The sequence below is a fragment of the Malus sylvestris genome, chromosome 15 (assembly GCF_916048215.2).
Source record: "Malus sylvestris chromosome 15, drMalSylv7.2, whole genome shotgun sequence".
Taxonomy (NCBI): Eukaryota; Viridiplantae; Streptophyta; class Magnoliopsida; order Rosales; family Rosaceae; genus Malus; species Malus sylvestris.
In genome coordinates this window covers 51,821,758-51,842,547 of record NC_062274.1, presented here as the reverse complement: position 1 = coordinate 51,842,547, position 20,790 = coordinate 51,821,758, and the positions used below count along the sequence as shown (strand labels likewise).

At 38.1% G+C, this 20,790-nt stretch overlaps 1 long non-coding RNA gene across 1 annotated transcript; it reads right to left on the bottom strand.

Annotated features, from left to right (window-relative positions):
* Positions 1 to 535: 535 nt before the first annotated feature.
* LOC126604471 (uncharacterized) lies at positions 536 to 3,558 on the bottom strand. Its single transcript, XR_007616620.1, has 4 exons — positions 3,155 to 3,558; positions 2,757 to 2,830; positions 1,891 to 1,951; positions 536 to 1,418 (listed from the first exon to the last, which is right to left on the bottom strand). It is a non-coding gene; the product is annotated as an uncharacterized LOC126604471 (long non-coding RNA).
* Positions 3,559 to 20,790: the final 17,232 nt, after the last annotated feature.

Here is a 20,790-nt window from a genome sequence, read left to right as displayed (position 1 = left end):
AGGATTTTAAAGAAATTTAAAACATTCCAGACGTATTTAATTAGAAATTGATTTTAAAGAATTTGAGGAATTAGAGGGAATTCGTAGTGTATTTTAAGCATCCACAAATCTCACATCTTCCCATGAGATTTCGAGGGAATTGAATCAAAATTTTATATAGAATCTCTACAAATCAATTAAACTTCACAAAATTGATCAATTTATAAATCCATTAAAATCTCTCAAATTCTCAATTGAATACACCATTTTTACTCTCCGTAGTTCAACTTCAACCATAGGGCCGCACAGGTCTCTGATACAGTTCTCCAACGTGCGTATTTTTGAGATTGCCCAATAGCGTTTTTGCTTTTAGTTTTTAATTTTAGATTTAACTAGAACGGTTGCCCGCGCGTTGCTGCGGGAATGTTTAATAGATTATAAAAACATTGCATTAATGGATGCCCAATCGATCGCTCTGAAAGCAAATTGGTTTTACAACACTAAAAATCTTGAACTCTTGCATTTTGTTCAAAAATTATATGCACACTCTTGAGAATCACAAACTGAAAAATTTACAAAAGATGAGGAATAAAGAATTTGTTTCCTCCAACTACAATTGTTTGGATTTCTTACCAACAACTTGCTTACTTTCATGCCTCTTATCAGAAATCAAATCAAATCCCCACATGCACCCTAAACTGTTTCTAAAATCATGGCAAAAATTGATTGTAGAACGAAGCATAGGGCAGCCAGATATAACCTTAGTAATCAAGTAACAAAATGACAAACCAAGGGATACATCTATTGTAGCATACTTTGTAATTTTTGCAAGCTGGACACCTACAATATCAATAGTGACATAATTTCTTCCTAAGCCATCGGAAAAACCAAAATTGAACAGAACTTCCTCCCCACTCCTCTGACCAAATAAAATAAGTAATGTTTCTCTTTTGGAACCTCGAATCACATGACACAGAACCACACAGAACAGAAATTAAAAAAAGAACTGAACACATTAACTCTTGACCAAAACTTATTACCCAAGAATGAAAAGTCACTGAAAATACAAATCACCAATGAAGAAATGAGGAAACAAATCAGCAACCTAACTTATATAGCATTAGGATGATCCATGCTAATTTGTTCATAACTGATCTGTCTCCCTCCATTTTTCAAACTTGCAACCACATAGAATATTATAACATAATGATCAAACAAAACAGATTTAAGTTATCTGGTGAAGTGGGTTAAAGTTTACATAAGTGTCAAAAATGAACTTTGCAAGAGAATACAATAATTTATGATGAAAATCTATAAGTACCAATCAAAATTATATAGGGGAAAGAAACCTTACCAAATTTGAGGCACAAATGATCAAACTCTGGAGCCCTTCATTTCACGGTTTTTTTCCAACAACCAAATAAACTTAAAAAAAAACCCTGCAGAATCTAGAGCAAGCATGATAACAGAAGGATTTAAGAAAAATGATTTACCAAAATATATATAGGACAATCACATCATTATCTATCCCTATTACAAAATTCAAGAAACACATAGGGGCAATAAAATTTAAATAAGAAAAGGCAGAAAACATTGTTAATAGTTAAAGTGACTAAGATATTGATGTTGCACCATATATTTGGTTTATTTCAACTTGGATCGTTTTCTTATGGAAGATTCTTTGCTTAATTTAAATATATAATCAAACATTCCTCCCTAATTAAAAGCTTGTGGTACCAACTATTTCATTTGACTGAAAATTATATGTTTAAATACTCACGGGCTGTTTGCTTGATAGCCATTTTTTCTATCTCAATGTTTGTCAAAATCACTCATAATTACTTTGGTCCCAATTCTAAAACAGAAAAATGGCAAGAAAAGGGCTTTTTGCAAAAGCATAAGTACACATACCAATTCGGCAGTGAATTCGCGTGATTCCTCCTGGGACCTTGATGAGATTATTGCTGGTGATCTGAAGATAGAAAGCTTGAATTAGGGTGGACACAACCTAACTAAAAATCCGACGGATCAAAAGTTTAACCCAAAAGAACCCCCCATCTCTCTTATCAAATGAAAACTCTGAAAGCAATTCAATGGTTGATAACAACCCATTTAAAATTGAGCCCAAAAAAATTCAAAGCTTCTGACATTTAAAACTAAACAAAAACTGACGAAAGACCCACAAAATCAGCCAAAAGATACAAAATTATTGTAATGGAATTTTTTTTTTTTAAAAGAACAAAAAATCTTATTGGGGTTTTCAACCCGGGTTTAAGAAATCAATGCCTCACATAAAGAAAGAAGAGCCCAACCAATAAGTAAGAAAGACATTAGTTACTCCATATATAGCACATTTTGCAACAACATTTGGGCTCTTCAAACTAAAAGATCATAAATACATTTATGTAAGGGTAATCGGAACAAAAAAATGAAATTGAAAGTCGATTACGGACTACTCTGGTGTTTACCCAATATTGGGGAATAAAAAATTTGTGAGACCATGCAAATTAATTCATTATAATGGTTTTTTGTAACCCAAGTAGAAAAGGATATAGCTTAATAACGATGGAAGCCACGGTCCTATGTCATTTCTTATTCAGGAACAAATCGAGCATATTTCTTATTCGGGACCTATGTCATTTCTTATTTGGGATCAAACAGAGCATATTTCATATTCGGGACCAATCAAAAGCAGATGCAATTTCAAACAAAACCCATAAAGCAAAAACAGACGATGCAAGCTGAGAAGCTCAAAAATCAGAGGGAGGAGGCCTTACCATGAGTCATGACTGTGACCTGGTTGTACTTGGCAAGACACCCTGACCGGCAGGGAGCCCGTCTTGATTTATCCCTGCAAAAAAAAAAAAAAAAAAGCATAAAGATTCATGACAAATCAAATGGGGGTTTGGAGAAAACTGAGGGATAACATAACAGAACATAAGTAACTTCAAAAAACATGCTGCAAAACCATAAAACTCGCTCCGCAAAACAAAACTTTTGGTGTCTGCTATATAATTTACAAAATTGTGAGGGACACGTCTCTTTGTGATTGTCTTGGGTATAGACTACACAATACTTGTAAGTATATTGAATATTCATATAAATGCAAATCAGATAGGAATTAATTTCAATCTCACATAAACTATACTGAGTTTTCCGAGGCTAAGAGAGAAACCTGGAGAAGCCGATGCTATTGCAGAGATGGGCTCAGTTTTGGGTTCTGAAGGATCGGCTAGAGTTGGTGTTGTGGCTGCTAGGGTTTGAGAGAGGGTAAATGAAGGTCAAATAACTAATATCTGATTTATACTGAAATTCTAGCAATTAAGCAAAGAAGTTCGTATTTGAATAACCAATTATATTTACACATTATATTCCTCTCTTTGGTTCAGCGCTTTGCAGACAATCCAACATTTTTTTTTTCTCTTGGTACACCCATTTTTTGAATCATTTATGTGTCTATGCATTAAACAATATCTTGGTATAATTGAGAAAGAAAAAAAGATAAAACTGAAAATCAGAAAATTAGAAAGAAAAAAAAAATACATGCAAAGATTTAACCGTAAGAAACCCAACATTCCCAGCATTCGAATGGTTAGAAAAATGATGAAACAACCAATTGGGCAATAAAAAATTTCAGATGAAGAAATTATACCAATGGGTTTCCATTAATTTCGATATCTAAGTTTAACTCTCTGAATCGCTCCAAATCATTCTCCTGCGAAAAACAGAAACAAACCCCCTGAATAAGGAGCTCTGTTGGTTCCCAAATATTAACTACTGTTTCACTTGTACTGTTACAAACACACCCACTTTCTACTTATTAAAATGACTTCTTTAGTTTTTAATTGGAGAGCTGTGGGACCCGCCTTATTTTTTTATGTCTTGGTTTCCAGTTTCTCTCTCTCTCTTCTTCCCTCTCTTCCCGAAACACATCTCAGAACCTCTCTCTCTCTCTTCTTTTCTGTTTCTCCTTCTCTCTCTAACTCTCTAAGCTCCGAGAACTCCCAACCTCTCTTCCCTTCGAATCAACAACAAATCAAGCCCAAAATCTATATATTTGGAATCCTTGAGACTTAACGAGCGCAATGGTACCCTTGCATGCGCCATCAGAGCATCGTGGAGTTTTCTGCCATTGAAGCCGAGAGCTTCAAAGCTCTAAAACTCGAACCCAGGTGAGAAGTGTGTTCCTTCTTCAAATTTATGGGTTATGCATGTTGGTTTTATGACAAAACTCGAGGGTTTTGACCTCAGTTTTTCTCTGTGCCAATAATCTAGCTCCGACGACGAACTCCGACGAGTTCGAGGTCCATCTCTTCCCAAAACCTGCTGCAGTGCATCTGGGTAAGTTCTTATGTATATTTGTGAGGTTTTAGGACCCTTTATTCAAGCCCTAACCCTTGCCATCCTTTGTGCATGCATGTCCGGTTCCGACGACGAACTCCGGCGAGTTCGTGGGTGTGTGTGTGTGTGTGTGTACGGGGTGCAGGCGTGTGTGGTGTGTGTGTCCGTGAACCGTGTGTGTGTGTGTGAGCATGCTGTGCATGCCGTGTATGCATGCTGCGTGTGTGTGTGTTTATATATTTGTATATATATATATATATATATATAAATATATATGCATGTGTGTGTGTGTTTATATATGTATATGTATATATATATGTATATGTATATATATATATATATATATATATATATATATATATATATATATATGCATTTGTGTGTGCAGTGCATGCTTATGCATGCTGCATGTGTATGTGTTTATATATGTATATATATATGCATGTGTGTGTGCAGCGCATGCTTATGCATGCTCTGTGTGTGTGTGTGTGTGTGTGTGTTTATATATGTGTATATATATATATATATATATATATATATATATATGCATGTGTGTGTGCAGCGCATGCTTATGCATGCTGTGTGTGTGTGTGTGCGCTCTTATGCATGTGTTTGTGTTTATATATGTATATGTCTATGCAAGTGTGTGTGTGCAGTGCATGCTTTGCATGTGTGTGTGTTGGTGAGTATCGGTTTGGGCTTAAGCCCAAAACACCTCTTGTCCCTAACCCACTCAACCCAAAACCCATTTCCATTTCCTAAAATTCCATCTTTTGGGTAGTTTATCAAATTGTACATTTTCGTGCTTAGGTGAAGTTGCTAGTGGAGACTTCCTTAATTTTTTTCCGCACAATTTTGCTGCTTTGGAGTATCTGTGAGTGGAGCACCTTCAAAAATTGCATGTTTTATTTATAGAATTGCATAATTTAATAGCATGACTTGTAGAATTATTGATTTGAGGAATACTTTACAGGAAGCATGATGATTTGATTATATGTGATTATATATATATGTTTTGAATTATTTCCATTATATCGTATTTTCTATAGAACCCTCATTCTGGTAGATTATCTGATCGATGCCGATAGGATGCTAAGAATGTGTTTCAAATGACTTTCGAACACCTCTTCGTAGTATAGAGGATCGATGAATTTATGCTACGAAGTTGTATTTTAGAGATGAATTATGTTTTGTGCGTACATAGTGAACACTGTGCCGCTTGGGGCAAGGATCTGGTGTTGGCATTGAGGCCGGGAGAAATAATCCCTAGCGAAAGGCTAAGGGACACGGAGACAGGCATTGGGCTGGGAGGGAGATATCTCTGGCTACAGGCACAGAGATTGAGGTGCAGGCATTGGGCCGAGAGTATTGTTATTCAGTGCACTCACTAGCAGCACAACTTGTGTTATGCTTCCTAATATGATTTCTGATATGATTTTCTGAGATTGATTTGCAGAGAGATATATGAATTATTTTTATGGCATGCTAGAGGTTTTGAGAAACCTATCACTTATTATTTAGTAGTTTTCATTATCTTAACTGTGGGGGTTAGTACGTTTATAATTGTTTTCGTATTCTGTATGTATATAAACTTGGTCCACTCACCTTTGTTTTGCGCCCCCATTCAAGTCTTAGGGACGAAGACTACAACGCAATATACGAGGCATTCCCCTACCAGTAACTGCGTCCATTTTCTTTATGTGAAATCTGTAATAGTCTTTCCTTTTGAAATCTCAAATTAGAACATGCTTTGTGCACTCTAGCCACTTTCTTAAGCACTATTGATTTCCTTTAGACATTCTGAGAATTATATTTATATTTTCTCCTAATCTTTACTCTTGTATTCAATAAATGGCTTTCGTCACCTCGGGTGTCGACCAGCACGTGCCTATCCTGATATTCGGGGAATATCGTGGTCGGGGCGTTATCATGTACCCTTCACCAAACAGGTGGTGATCACTGCTACTAAGCAGGATTGTAGATTGAGTATCTCATTATTATAGGAATCAAAAGTCATCTTCCAGACGAAAAAAAAAAGTATAAAACATGACTCAAATACCAGGGATATGCAATAAAACTCATAGTGCAGCGAAGACAATAAAACACGACCTACTACTCCCTCCCACTCGCTCTATGCAAAGGCGGAATGACTCTTATTCACCAAACCCTCATCGAATGATAGCCACGTAGACCCATTCCAATCTGTCCCAAACCCATAGGACAAAATTAACCTTCCTAACTTAGCATCTTGACCGCTTCGGATCCAAAAACTTTTAGCACAGAGAGTCCACATGCATAAGTAAAATTCACAGATCTAGTGCATGCAAGCATACATCAGTAAATGGAGCCAGAGATTATTACATTTTACCTTGGGTCCGAGATCCTTAAGTCGTGCGCTCTCCATTTTCCAAACGGACTTGAGTGTTGCGTAGCATCCTGCATAGAAATCACAGATACATTAGTTGGTACAGAGAATAGACACATTTTTTTGTTTTAGACCGTAGATCCAAAAACCACAAACTTATTTCACCGATTCTTGGTTCTTGACAAAAAAGCGAAGCAAGGGATTGAATGTTTACTGATGAGTAGATTTTATATTATATATTTTATCCTATATTTTGGTTAATATTTTGGAAGAATTTTGATACTTTGAATTATATTTCTAATATAAGACTTTCGATTTCCTCTGGAGCAAAATAGGATCAAATGGACGAATTTTGGAGTAATTCCAGTTGGAGGACGTTCGTGAGTCACTTAGCTTGATCATATCAAATTTTGGGATTTTTCCACCTAGCGGTTATTTTCTGGCGATAAAATAAAGGAGCAATGCGCAGTGTTAGAAAATGACGTTTTGGGGCTTAAATTGCGTTTTTGGAGCCCAAGATGACCTCGGATGGGTTCGTGGCCTTCTGGAGAAGTGTTCAGAATATTCCAAACATTAGATCCAGCTATTTTGGGCCAGTTTTGGAGCAGCTTATGGGTCCAAAACGTGGCTGTTCAGATTTTAGGCGAATTTTACCATTTAATTTAGGGTTATGTTTCCTATTTTTAATTTAATTTTTAATTTTAGTTTCCTAGGGGGACTAAAGGACCTGTTTTTAGGGTTTTTGTGTGGAGGCTTAGCAGATATATTGCTTGGCCGTCTACAGTTTTTAGCTACGCTTTATTTTATGCAATTTTTGAGACAGAGAGAATTGCTAGGGTTTTGGAGATTTTCTACTTGAAGGTGCTTTCAATCATTTTCTTAATAATATTTTCTATGATTTTAATTAAGAATATGCGTAACTAATTCCTTTTGCTAGGGCGAAGCCTTGAGCCTTAGCATGAATATGTGATTTTTATTTAATTGCTTATGATTGCTTGCATGCATACTTTGAATTGTTAATCACCGGGATAAAAACTATCTAATTGTCTTAATGCCTGATCACCATTACGATCTTTAGAAAAGTAATTGGATGCAATTTTGGTCGGAAGGTTCCCTGATATTGACGCTGGCTTCTTGTGATTAATAATTGTAATTTCACTTAGGATGAACACCACGTTTTAAGGATTGCATGGTTTTTCAAAGGGTTTTCATAAAACATAATGAGTCTTTCATGTTCAGATTTGATCCGAACGTCCGGACGGGTTGCAAGTTAGATATATGTTGGAGGTTCCAAGTAGAATATAAATTAGGAAAACCTAACATTCAAAGTGGCAAGTGTAGATCATAAGTAATTGGTAAAAGTTCATAGGATTGCTAGGTGATGGTGGAACCTTAGTGTTTTCTTAATTTGATTCTTCCAAAACTGTTTTCTTTTTCCCCCAGTTCTAATATTGTAGATTGTTTATTTTAATTTAGTAATTTCGTTTTTAATTTAAGTAGGTTATAAAAACAATCATCTCAATTTCTACTTTACAATAATTAATTGGAATTTGGTTTGTTTTGAATGATTTAATAATCCCTGTAGAAAACGACCTTGCGAGATCCGTTTATACTACAACAACCTTGTGATTCTTGCAAGTATAATAGGAATTTTTAGCCCATTCACATGAGTAGTAAAATCCCTATAAAAAAAATGGCGCCGTTGCCGGGGATTATTTAAAATAATTCATACTAATCAGATTTTCAATTGGTTATTGCTGTTTATACATATATAAAAAAAAATTAATTTTCGTTTTTATTTTATTTTTTACAGATTATAACAGTACATCAGTGCAGATTTCAACAATCTGTGCATGGTCAGCACCCGTTCAACAGTGCAGAAATTGCTTCCTTTTGATCCAGAACTCGAGCAGAACCCCTTTTTGTTCTCATTCTGCTTTACCTACCAACAATCTTTTAAGAACCTGATTATGATTGCTCGGTCCCCCATTCGGTGTTTTTATTGATATTGGGGTGTTGGGACAACATGAGATCTATCTCCCTATTCCTCAGCGAAGAATGATAATCTCCCCCCTTTTCTCGGAAGCGAGGTTGATCATGTTGATTGGAGCCTCTGGGAAAGGATCCGTGTCAATCATCATATTGGCTTGGGGCTTATCCAACATCAACTTTCCTTTTACTACAAGGTCTTGTATCCAATCTCTGAATTGGACACAGTTGGTTATGGAGTGTTTGAAGGTATAGTGCAACTTGCAGTACTTCTTCCCTCTTAGCTCTTCTGGTCTGGGCATCTTTTTAGTGTTGTCGGGCACGATTACTTTTGCTCATACTAACTCTTCATAAATCTCAGGGGTCTTGGCCAAATCGAATGAGTAGCTCTGGTATTTAGGAGGTTTCATAGGGACAAAACTTTCATCATTCATCACGATTTTCTAATCCTTGACAGGTTGAACCAACCCTTTTACCATCAGTGGTTTGAAGGGTGTAGTCATTTATGCAGCACATATATTAATCTCCTATCTTTCATGGCCATCATTCTGCTCTGGCCTTGCTTCCTCCAACGCTTCATGATGAATTGTAGCTTTGTTTTTGTAGAAATGAGGAGCCTTGGAGGAATGCTTTAATTGCTATTCTTCAAGCAACAACTTCTCATACTTTGTGGTGGCGATTACCAACTCTTGCAATTCATTGAACTGCACATCATAGAACCTTTTTCTTAAAGGTAATCTCAATACTCTCTGAGCAATTGATATGAGCTGAGCCTGGTTGATAGGGAATTGGCATCTCATTCTTGTCTTTCTGAACCTCATCATGAAATCCTTTGTGGACTCATGGTCGTATTGTTTTACTTCAACCAGGTCATTGATAGTCATTTCTGGTTGCAACAGAGTGTACCACTGAGATGCCAGCCTAGCCAACGAATTTCCAAATAACCTTAACTTATAGTTAGGATTGTCTTTATATGCTACACAGTGATTGGAAAATTTGAAAATGTGATCTCTAGAGGATACACTGTCATCATCTCCGTTGAACGTTGGGAATGCGGGCATTTTGAAATTGAGGGGAAACGGGTTCTGCTCATCAATCTATTCAGGATAGGGTTTTTGGTAGGTAACCCTGAACATCGGGCGAGCTCGAGGTTGAGCATTATGAGCCACCATCCTCCTTAATTCAGCTAACTCCTCTCTTAGCTGCTGAGTAGCTGTATTATTATGGAGGGTGTGAGCAGGTTCCCTCTTCAGACTTCGGTCGTTGCCCGCAAACGTTTCCTTCTTTGATTCAGGCTTTCTCCAGTTGGCTCCTTCTCCCTTATTAGCCAATGAGGGTGGCCTATAAGGAGGAGGTTTGTCCGCAGTTGCAGATTCTTCTTTCCTGCTGGATTCTCCGATCATTAAGGGCATCCCATACTTTGTTCTCTCTTGTTCGCTCTGCTCCCTATTATTCAATGATAATAATGGGAAGCTCGGGAACTCTGTTCCTAGAACCGCCTTAATTACTGGTTAGTTTCTTTCAAGACCTTCCTTTTTCTTTCCCCTATCATTTTCTTCTTCAAACAATGGAAATAAAGGAATAACTGGCTCGTTTACTGAGGTAGCTTTGCTCACCACAACTCCCTGATCACCTTTTGGGGTAGAAAACTCCAAATCTAGTATTCTCTGTAGATTTCCCGTTAGAGTACAGAGTCTACTTACCTCCCCTAGTTTCCAGGGAAATCTTTTCCATACTTTTCAATACTTGTACCATAGTGGCCTGTAGGTCTTCATTGGTTATCTTTCCTCCAAACTTCTCAGATGAAGTCGTGCTTTTTAAAACTACTGCTCCTGGTGGGGAAGGAAGATTTTTTGATTGATCTGTCATTTTTAGCAAATTTTGGGATGATCTGTACCTTGTACCCCGTTTAAGAGTCTGATTCCTTCTCTTTTGCCATACGAGATCGAACTGTTATCCCACCGGCGTGCCAAAACTATGTTCGGGCAGGAAATCTGGCTGGAGGGCTTTCTCGGCTCGAGCACACAGCTCTCCGAGAGGTTGGCGCCGGTTGGTTTGGCTGTCGGGCTCTTGCTTGTTGACGGACAGCAAAAGAAGGACAACGTTAGTTCTGAGATGTGCCTTTGTGGGGCCTTAGGTGCAGGCATTGAGGCTCGCAATCAAAACTAACTAAATGCTCAGGCGTGCCACTGCCATCTTCAGCATGACAGATGTAAAACGAATGTGTTTAGATTAATTGCTTGTGCCCGAGGGATCAAGTTAGTTCTGAGAGGTGCCTTTTTGGGCCTTAGGTGTAGGCCTTGAGGCTCACAATCAGAACTAACCAAGTACTCTGGCGTGGTGCTGTTGTTTCATTGTTGCAGATGTAATACAACTGTGTCCACATTAATCACTCGCGCCCGAATGACAGAATTAACTCTGATAGGTGCCTTTGTAGGGCCTTAGGTATAGGCCTTGAGGCTCACTATCAAAACTAATTCAATACTTAAGCGTATCATAGCAATCATAGTATAACAAATGTAGAACTAATATTTGGGTCGATTACTTGCGCCCCAAGTAACTCGAACTTCTCGTTATCAAAGGATTGTCGTGGATGGGTTAAGTCCACATTAAGTTCTTTTTTATGCCTTGAAACCAAGGACTTTTGGGTAATCAATCTTGTATACTTGAAAGGTAGGAAATCAAATCTGATCAAGTTATCAGCTCAGACCTTAACTTATCTTTTGTAATGGTAAAAACCACTAAATAGACCAGATCCGAGAACCAAGAGATCTTTTAATCATAAACTGGCTGGAAATAACTTGGATATATATTGAAGGATACATTATACTACTAGATCTATGTATTAAAAGACAGAACAAAGAGGGTGGGCAATGTTGATCGTCTTGCAGCTTCCTCTCTTTGTGATTACAGAGTGTTTGAGTGCTAAAAAGGGAAGAGTGGCAAGTAAGTTTATAGGAGGGAATCGATATTACAGCAAGTTTTAGACAGGGTAGTAGAGCTCTTATATAGACAAAAATTGTCTTTTCTACAGGAAGCTTAAGGCTAAAAGAGTGCAAAATCTGGACAAAGCACAGCGTTCTGGGTTTCTTGGCTTGACTGAGAGAGAGACAAGTTGTAAGATTGTTTGTTTGATTGATTGAATGTCCTTATCTCTAATTTCTCTTTCTTCTTTTATAGACAACTCGGCTCAGCTACTTGCAACTTTGCCCTTGCCTGAATGTAACTGAAGGGTAGTGACTCATCAGCTTTTTACTTGTACTACCATTGTAAAGTACTTTTGGGCTGATAGCTGGCTGATCTATACCATTTGCCTTTTAACTAGGTGAGCAAGTGGCCCAAATGACCTGCACCTAGCCGAGAAAAAGGTTTCTTCCAGCCCCTGGGCTTCATGTTGAACCTGGGGATTCTTTCTTTTGAGCCCACTTTCAGGCCTTCTTCTCCTTAAGCCCAAAGTTTAAGTTTTATCCCAAACAAGACGTAATAGTGTTTCCTCATTTGGTGGATGAGAGTTGTTATGAGGCATGACATTCTTCTATTGAACCCCAGCAAGATCCTGCTTCAGATGAAAAGTCCCTCAAATGCTTACGTGTTCACATTCAAAGATAGCCCCTACAAATGGAGTGGGGTAAGTTTCTACAGATTGCAATATGTTGAGTGTTCAACCAAGTCTAAAGAGGATTCTCATGAAGCGATAGAGAGTTTGAAGGAGAATGTCCGTCCAACAATGTCCAAATTGCTAAATGCGTGCAACTGTGAAAACTACAGATCTCTTGGAAATGATAGAAGAGTTGGAGAAAGATGTTGGGAAAATTTAGAGTACACAACTCTAACACAAGTGTTGGAGAGACAACACAAGTAAACAAATTACTTGTATTACACACAAAATATTACAACACTCAAATTATCAAGGACACTCTTTTAGAAGCAATGACACTCACACACTTTCTAGAGACAAACTCTAGACTCACACTCCTACAAGACTACTTTTACTTCTCACTCTCACTTGGTTGGTTGCTTGGTTGGTTACAAGCTTACTTGGTTGCTTGGTTTTGTTGATTGTTAATACAAATGGTGTGGATGCCTTCTCCTTTTATAGGCATGGATGGAACCTTGGAGAAGCATGGAAACATCATGCTAGAGATATCTAGATAATTCCACTACCTTCCTAAGCTAGAATTATCTACACTAATCTTGCATGTTGGTGGAAACCTCACCATTCTTCTAGACTCTTCCACCAACTTAAGAAACAACCTTCTAGTCCTTTCTACAAAGGACTACTTTAATTTGGATAATCTAGCTAACAAACTTTAGTGAACTTTCTAGAATTCTTTATTCTAGATTTGTGTAGGTCTGTCAATGAGATGGGGTGGATTTCTTTAACAAAAGAGCAATCAGCTTTTCTTGAAATAATAATGCAAGGAAGGCCGAGCGAGACAAGAGGAGGAAAGACTAAGGAAAAACCTAACGGATGCTTCTTCCCCTCAACCGCGGTTTTTCTCGGCTTTGAAACAAGACCCAGATAACTTTGAAAGCGACCGCTGCTGCTGATAGGTCTCATATGCTGTGGCTTCTTCCCCTTAATTTCTCTACCAATAACGGATGCTTCAAACCAAATTACATTCTACAACACTGTTCTCATCAAACACTACCCAGACAAAAATATAACACAAATCTTCAAAAACATGTTTAGTGAACTAAGGAAACTGCCTAGTCTTTTAAACTGCTTAAAATTCAAAAAAAATTATGGGACCCTTTACAACATGTATTTGACTCGTACGTGTAGATTGCAATGAGGAGCCAACTTGAAAACCAAATAACTCTTAGCGGAGAATATTAAATAACTCTTGTTCCAAAAGGAAATACAACCCGAGGTAATATGAAAAATATGTGATGCGCTTTCACGCAGGAGGTTTATTAAAACACTACAACAAAAAAGGCATTTTAATTAAAACACGCGGGGACTGAACATTGTTAAATTACTCTCTCTGTTGATCTTGAAACAAGACTATTCCATGTATGTCACGTAAGAAATCAATCCAACAACGAAACACCCAAACCTAGTGACATATCATCAGGAAAAAAAAATATAGACGTCCATACAAAGTCAAGTCCAAAGCACATAGTACTTGCAAATGAACTGAGACCTTGAGTGATTATCTGCTTAGTTCAGATTAAGGAAATAATCTAGCTGCTAACGGAAACAATTCCATTATACAATGGAACAGCTATAAAAGCAGAAGCACGGTCATACTTACAATGAAGGAGGGTTTCTCTATCTGTTAAGTCCACAAGAGAAATTTGATCAAACATATCTTCAATCATCAAGCCCGTCCCAAGCTGGTCTACTGTGTGAGAAATGATACCTTTTGAGAGGAAACAGGCTATATATATATATATTATATCAAAATTACAAGGCTCGAAGAAGCTCTAAAGATTTACAGCTAGATCATGAATAACTAATCCTCTAGTTAACTGCACTATAGCCTATAACTACAATTGAATCATTTTTACAACTCTATATCAGTAATGCCTCCTTTTAAGATGTTTACTTCTGATCTCTGTGCCTCTCTCTTTGCTGAGCTGCCGAACATGCTTCCTTGTTCGATTCCGTGACGAGCAACTTGAACGGTGACGACAGCAATTTGGCAGGTGGGTCTGATTGTAATAACCAGGTGGGTCCAGCTTTGAGGGTTGCAAGCAGTTTTGGAAAGCAGGTGACACGCCCCAATCCTGATATTTCCTGAATACCAGGATAAGCACGTGCTGACCAACATCCGAGGGTAACGAAAGCCATTTATTGAGTGCAAATGCTGAAAACAAATGATAGATAAGACTTATAAATATAAAAGAATAAAGAATATGCATTTAAGGAACGTGTTCGGAGCATACAACTAACTAGAACATGTTGTGCTAGGATAGCACCAAACCCGTTGGAACCAACTCAAGCTAACCCACAGGAAATTTACCAAATGAAATGCAAGAACAAAATATAAAAGACACCAAGATTTTAACGAGGTTCCTCAACAGTCAGTGTAACTGGAGTACGTCTTCGGAGCAGTAGGAGCTCACCCAATAATCCACTATCAACCAAATGGGAGTTTACAAAGTGTTGGCAATCTCACAACCCAAATAACCCAATACACCCAATAACTCTCACACTCTAAAGAAACAAATAGAGAAAGAAATATAGTGATTAATTTCTTCTCTATACAAAGCTCAAAGCTATTACAACAATAAGACTTTGATGGAGTGAGAACTATCCAATGAAAGGAACAACAACTCCTTCTTTGAAAATGGTACTGCAGCAGTACCTTCTTTCTCTCCCGCTCTTCTCTTCGGCTCTCTAATTTTTCTGCTCTCTATTTTTTTCTCTTCACAACAAAAGCAGCAATTGCTGCTAAATCATTCATTCAAGTCACCCTGTGACTTCCCACATGGACCAAAGAAAACTTTAGACAAATTCACTTTTCTTTTCCCCAAAACAAGGAAACATAATCATGTTGTCCTTTCCCTTTTTTTTCTTTTGGTTTGTTTATTAGGAAAGGTGATGGCCACTTGGCCACAATTCAACAATCTCCACCTTGGCCAAGTTCCGAAAACGCCATGATAAGCCAACCAACACAATTGACCCAAAAAAATCACTCCCAAACACTAGCAAGAGAACAATTCATGCCGAGCCAAATGCTCCAAAAAAAAAAAACTCCTACTGCTCAACGCCTTCTTTATATAGGCATAATGTGAGCCAAGTTCAAACAGTGAACAAACTTGGCTACACCAACAACCTTAGTCAACATATCAGCGGGGTTGTCTTTAGTTGGAATCTTCTGGAGAATGATTTCCCCTTCACCAACAATTTCACGAACAAAGTGATAACGCACATCTATGTGCTTGGTCCTCGCATGATGAACCTGATACTTAGCCAAATAAATGGCACTCTGACTATCACAATGTACCTCCACCTGCTTCTGATCAACCCCCAAATCTCTAATCAGCCCATGTATCCAAATGGCCTCCTTTATAGCTTCAGCAACTGCCATATATTCAGCCTCTGTAGTAGACAAGGCAACAGACGACTGCAAAATGGACCTCCAACAAACTGGTCCTTTAGCCATAGTAAACACATAGCCTGTAGTAGACTTCCTTCCATCCAGATCACCTGCATAATCTGAATCAACATAACCAACTGCAAAATGACCAATACCAGAGTCATCCCTCTCAAAGCATAAACCAACATCTCGAGTACCATGGAGATATCTCAATATCCACTTAGCTGCTTGCCAGTGCTCTTTACCTGGATTATGCATATATCGACTCACCATGCCAACTGCATGAGCAATATCCGGTCTAGAGCATACCATTGCATACATCAAACTACCAACCAAATTTGCATATGGTATATTTTTCATTTGCAGCTTCTCTTTATCATTTTTAGGACATTGTAGAGAACTCAATTTAAAATGAGGAGCCAAAGGGGTACTAACCGGTTTGGTTGAATCATGAACTCCAAACTTCCGAATCAACTTCTCAAGGTATTGTCTTTGATTCAAACTGACCAAACCCTTCTCTCTATCTCTAGTGATCTCTATGCCAAGGATCTTCTTCGCTTTACCAAGATCCTTCATCTCAAACTCATTCTTCATTTGCTTCTTCAATTTTTCAATCTCTTCAACATTCTTTGAGGCAATCAACATATCATCAACATATATCAACAAATAAATGAAAGACCCATCTTGCAACTTCTTGAAGTACACACAATGATCATATTGACTTCTAGAATAATTTTGGCCTCTCATAAATTTATCAAACCTCAAATACCATTGCCTTGGAGATTGCTTCAAGCCATAAAGTGATTTCTTCAATTTGCAAAACAAATTTTCCTTCCCTTTCACTATATATCCATCCGGTTGACACATATAGATCTCTTCATTCAAATCACCATGTAGGAAAGCCGTCTTCACATCGAGTTGCACAAGCTCAAGATCATATTGTGCAACAAGAGCTAACATAATACGAATTGAGGAGTGCTTCACAACCGGAGAAAATATTTCATTGTAGTCAATGCCCTCCTTTTGTGCATACCCTTTAGCAACTAATCTTGCTTTAAATCTCACATTTCTTTTCTCATCAGCATCTTCCTTCTTGGCATACACCCATTTGCAACCGATAGCTTTCTTGCCTTTAGGCAATTTAGCTAACTCCCAAGTCTTGTTCTTCAAAAGAGAATTCATCTCATCACCCATGGCATTGCACCACCTCTTCTTCTCCTCACTCTCAATGGCTTCCTCGAAATTGGATGGAATCTCATCAGTGATAATAGGAAGAGCAAAAGAAACATAGTCACTATACCGAGCTGGCTTGGTAATTTGTCTCTTTCCTCTGTTCTTGGCAATAGACTCTTGAGGTGAAACTTGCTCTTCAACTTGAATAGAATCTTCAAGTTCAACTTCTTCAACATCCTCATGGTCTCCAACTTCTTCACTTGTAGTGGCTTCGACATCAGCGGAAATAGGATTTGAAGTACCAGAGGCAACTTTCTCAAGCTCCACCTGTTGGACATCTTTCACATTCTTCTCAGAGTCTTTGAACATACTTTCTTCATCAAATGTCACATCTCTGCTGACTACAAGTTTTTTCATCTCTGGACACCACAACCTGTAACCTTTGACACCACTACTAAAACCAAGAAAGATAGCCTTTTTGGCTCTAGCATCAAGTTTATTTTCAGTCACATGAAAATAAGCAGGTGAACCAAAAATACGGATATAGTCATAATCAGAAGAAGTTTTTCCAGTCCATAACTCCATTGGTGTCTTACCCTGAACAACAGCTGAGGGTAATCGGTTGATGATGTGACATGCATAATTAACTGCTTCTGCCCAAAATGACTTGCTTAAACCCGACTGAGACAACATACATCTAACCTTCTCAAGCAAGGTTCGATTCAATCTTTCTGCAACTCCATTTTGTTGTGGAGTTCCCTGAACACTGAAATGTCTCACAATTCCTTCCTCTTTGCAAACTTTAAAGAAAGGATCGGATGTGTATTCACCACCATTATCCGATCTCAAAATCTTAATCTTTCTCCCAGTCTGGTTCTCAACCATTTTCTTCCAACCCAAGAAAATGCTTAACACCTCACTCTTGTGCTTCATAGTGTAGACCCAAGACCTTCTTGAATAATCATCAACAAAGGTCACGAACCAATGTCTACCACTCAAAGAGGGAGTCTTTGTAGGACCCCAAACATCCGAATGCACATAATCAAGAATGCCCTTCGTCTGATGTACAACAGTACCAAACTTCACTCTAGTTTGCTTCCCTAAGACACAATGCTCGCAGAAATCAAGCTTACAAGTCGTGGCACCTTTTAGAAGACCTTGTTTCACAAGCCCTTGTAGAGCTTTCTCACCGGCATGGCCTAATCTCATATGCCACAATCTAGTAGTATCTGAATCAGATGTGCCCATATTTTCAGAGACTACAGATGCTTCACCTGTCACAGTGCTTCCCTGCAATAAATACAAATGGCCACATCTAGGAGCTTTCATCACAACAAGTGCACCATAAGTAACTTTCAATGTCTGTCCATCTGAATGAAACCTGAAACCCTTGGATTCCAAAGTACCCAAAGAAATAAGATTTTTCTTCAAATTCGGTACATACCGAACACCTGTCAACTCTTTAACCATGCCATCATGCAACTTCAAACGAACTGTACCAATCCCTTTTGTTGTGCAAGGATTATCATCTCCCATAAACACAACGCCACCATCAAACTCTTTCAAGCTTGAAAACCAATCCTTGTGAGGAGTCATATGATGAGTACAACCCGTATCCAACACCCACTTAGTAGCACAATCAAATGATGAGGAAGTGGTTAAAGCAAAATCAGAAAAATCTGTTTCAACCTCAGCAACATTAGCTTCAGAACTTTCTTTGCCTTTGGTCTTCAATTTAGGACAATCTTTCTTCCAATGGCCTTTATTACGACAAAAGGCACATTCATCTCTTTCCAAAGGTTTTCTACCTTTAGAGTTTCCTCTAGGTCGAGACTGTGATTTTTTTCCTACTAGAAGATGATCTTCTCTCCGATGATCTACCTCTAACAAATAAAGCTTCAGAGGTACTATCATGATTTTTATCTCTATGCCTCATTTCATAATTCATCAAGGCATTTGACACATCTTCAAATTTCACAGTTTCTTTACCATGCATAATAGTGGTAACAAAATGCTCATAAGAGTCCGGCAAGGAATTCAACAATATTAAGGCCTTATCTTCATCCTTAATATCCTCATCTAAATTTAACAAGTCGGCAATCAACTTATTAAAAGCATCAAGGTGTCTAATCATTTTTGTACCTTCTTTGTATTGGAAGCGATAGAGCTTTTTCTTCAAGTGTAGCCGGTTCTCTGCACTCTTCGTCATATACTTGTCTTCCAATTTTTGCCACAACACACTTGCTACCGTCTCCCGTATCACAAAATACTTCTGAGTTTTTGCAAGGCACAACCGAATTGAAGAGCAAGCCCACAAATTTAATTTCTCCCATTCCGGCTTCGACATAGCTTCTGGCTTCTCTCCCAAAGCGGTAAGTAGATCTTGTTGAGCCAACACATCTTTGACCTCACATTGCCACATCCCAAAGTTGTTTGTGCCATTAAACTTTTCCACTTCGAACTTTGCAATTTGCACCGTAGTTCTTGCAAACCCGGAGCTGCTTCCAAAAGGATTTTCATCTTGCCCATCTGACATCTTTGGCAACTAGACAGTACCCAAGAGCAACCAGTGCTCTGATACCAATTGTTGTGCTAGGATAGCACCAAACCCGTTGGAACCAACTCAAGCTAACCCACAGGAAATTTACCAAATGAAATGCAAGAACAAAATATAAAAGACACCAAGATTTTAACGAGGTTCCTCAACAGTCAGTGTAACTGGAGTACGTCCTCGGAGCAGTAGGAGCTCACCTAATAATCCACTATCAACCAAATGGGAGTTTACAAAGTGTTGGCAATCTCACAACCCAAATAACCCAATACACCCAATAACTCTCACACTCTAAAGAAACAAATAGAGAAAGAAATATAGTGATTAATTTCTTCTCTATACAAAGCTCAAAACTATTACAACAATAACATTTTGATGGAGTGAGAACTATCCAATGAAAGGAACAACAACTCCTTCTTTGAAAATGGTACTGCAGCAGTACCTTCTTTCTCTCCCTCTCTTCTCTTCGGCTCTCTAATTTTTCTGCTCTCTATTTTTTTTCTCTTCACAACAAAAGCAGCAATTGCTGCTAAATCAATCATTTAAGTCACCCTGTGACTTCCCACATGGACCAAAGAAAACTTTAGACAAATTCACTTTTCTTTTCCCCAAAACAAGGAAACATAATCATGTTGTCCTTTCCCTTTTTTTTTTCTTTTGGTTTGTTTATTAGGAAAGGTGATGGCCACTTGGCCACAATTCAACAGAACACTAAAAGAAATAATATAAAATTGAATAAACAAGGAATGGGTCCTACACCGAGAGGACTCGAAGATGCCAATGCGGAAGTGCCTTGACGCCGAAATTGTATGTCTCGATTCTAAGTCCTGAATGGGGCGCAAAACAAACATGAGTGAACCAATTTGATATATATATATATATATATATATATATATATATATATATATATATATATATATATATATATATAATAAAACAGTTATCAACGTACTAACCCTCAGGTTTTATGAAAACACATATATCATGATAAACATAGGTTTTCCGAAACCTAGCATGCCGTGCAATGTCTCAAATCATAACTCATATATAATAATCACTAGTGAATGTCCAATATAACACTTCAGGCCCCATGTCGGCTCCTTGTCTCTGAGCAGACAGTCAGAGGAAAACACACTACAGGCCCCATGCCGACTCCCCGTCCCTGTGCTAAATAGCTAGGGGAAACACACTCCAGGCCCTATGCCAACACCAAGCCGTCGCCCGGAACGGACCAGAATCTATCCCTACGTCCTGTAGCGGAATAAGGACCACTAGGTAAGTACAAAACCATTGAACATATATATATTTGAAAAGCAACTTCATAGTGTAAAGTCATCCATCAT